The following is a 2231-nucleotide window of genomic DNA, read 5'->3' on the forward strand; positions in this document are numbered from 1 at the left end:
TTTATTAGTGTAGATGAGCACAGGAAGAAGTGAGAATAAATTATGGAAAACTAAGCCAACTCTCATGGTGGTAGTGATGGTGGTAGTGGTGGTGGTGGTTGATAGAATTATCAGACTGACAATATCTCTATGCCACTCTATGTATTTGGGTAAGCCTTTTGATTATAGAATCTCAAAGATGGTTGGAACTTTATCAATAATCTGTTTCAAATTTATAACCTATAGAGGTTTTTCGATTTCCACAATATCCCAGTAATTGTTTGGGTAACAGCTGCTTGAACATAACAAAAGGAAATTCACTTCATTTTTGAAATGGTTGGAATATATTGCTGAAAATCTATTTACATGTAAATGCAAATCATTAATCCCACTTCTTTTCTCTGGGTTGTTATAAGGCTAATTCTCTCACATACACTCCTTGTTTGACAGTTTCTGAATGTGTCAAACTAGGCAGACATGTTTGGGTTTTTATTTACGGTTGGGCAGCCATACCAAAGCAGTCAGCTGCAGCTCATTGTCAAGCTGGAGTGGGTCTCTAAACTCACACCAAAGAACTCTTCCTTTTTCCTCTACCTACTTTTAAAAATCTATGTTTGGATCCGTGATTGTCAAATTTAGAGGTTTTGACAAAAAAACAAAGCTAACGAATAGAGGTATGTTAGATTTAATCTAGGTTCAACAAAAGTATTAACAGGATGTGGTAATTGGTTGAAACTAATACATTTTAACAGCAGCAAGTACAGAATTTCATGTTAATTTTTCCAAAATTCCCTCTGTAGGTACAAAATGACTCTGCAACAGGTTGAGTGAAAAATACTTAGGGATTTTAATAGCCCATAACCTCATTCTGAGTGAGATGCGGCTGTAAAGGTGCCAGGAGAGACGCACCCTCTGAAGCAAGGGTGCCATAACGCCCTTGGGTTTACGCTGGTCACCACACAGACACCGGTCAGCTCCCGTCCGGGATGTCACTTTGAGAATTATGCCGACAAACGGAAAATCTTCCGGGAAAATGATCGGGTGGGTAAGGGTAGGAAACTAGGAAGTACTTGGGAAGACACTTACGACGTTCAGCCCCAAACAAAAAAGCCTGGGGCAGGGTGTGGGGAAGCTTAGTTCTTTCAAGGAAAACAGGTTGAGGACCACGAATGGAGCTGTGAAGAGACGAGTGCACAGGATTTAATCGAATATAAAGAAGAACTTCCTTAAACAACCAAAGGGACTGACTTCTGAAGCAGAAAACGCATCGCTGAGAAAGGTCATTGGGCATGTTTGGGGGGATTCCCGCATTGGGAAAAAATGGCTGAATTAAAGCAACTTGAACTTCTCATCCAAGTCTAGCACATTGTGCTCAAGGGCTGATCTTGAAAACAACGCAGTTCATGGTCTGTGGCTGTGCCCAGGCCGCGGTTCTATCTTGGGCACACGCTGGGCACAGGCTGCCGGTGACAGCTCAGGCGGGGGAGTTCCTGCCTCGGGCTCGCTTGCCGTCAGCTGTTGCTCCCGTTCTTTTTTTGGAATATCAGCTGCAAGGGAGCAGGAGGCGATGAGAAGGGAGAGGTTCTTGAATTAACCTTCCATTCAGGTCCAGGCATTCTTAACCTGCGATGTCAACGGGCTATAACCGAAGGGAAGGCTCCGGTTTTCCTGCCACAGGAAGAGGCACCCAGACAGCTGCGAGGGCAGGGCGTGGCTGCCAGTGGGAAGAAGCCAAACCACAGTCTATCCACTTTTTAAACCGAGTGAATGAATGAATGAGTGAATGAGTGAATGGAAAGTGATCAGAGCACGCGGGGCTGCCCAGCCTCATAACCACGCCCGCTGACACTGGTCCGCCTCACTAGGCGGGGAGGGGAGCGGGCACAGGTGGCCTCATCTCTACCCACGCCTCAGCGGCCATGACCGCGCTGCGCCCGTGCGCCCGGGGCCTAGGGGTCAAGGCTAGACAAAGGCTGGGAGGGAAGCACCGGAGGGGCTGGGCGGGGTCGGGGAGGAGCAGGGAGCGTGTAAGGTGTGCATGCGGTGACGTCATTGCCTGAGAGAGTCGGCCCTCTCCTTCCAGGCGCCGCAGGCCGACGTCTGTGGGGTTGCTGGTGGGTGTGAACTGAGGGGTGTGGGGGAGGAGGGGGGCCGCTGGGGAGAGGTGTGGAGGTGCGACCGGGAGGCCGGGAGACCGGCGCGGAGGAGGAACCGCCGGGCTGGACGTGTTTGCGCCGCTCTGGCTCCGCCCT

This window comes from Myotis davidii, unplaced genomic scaffold, assembly GCF_000327345.1.
Source record: "Myotis davidii unplaced genomic scaffold, ASM32734v1 scaffold803, whole genome shotgun sequence".
NCBI classification, from domain to species: Eukaryota; Metazoa; Chordata; class Mammalia; order Chiroptera; family Vespertilionidae; genus Myotis; species Myotis davidii.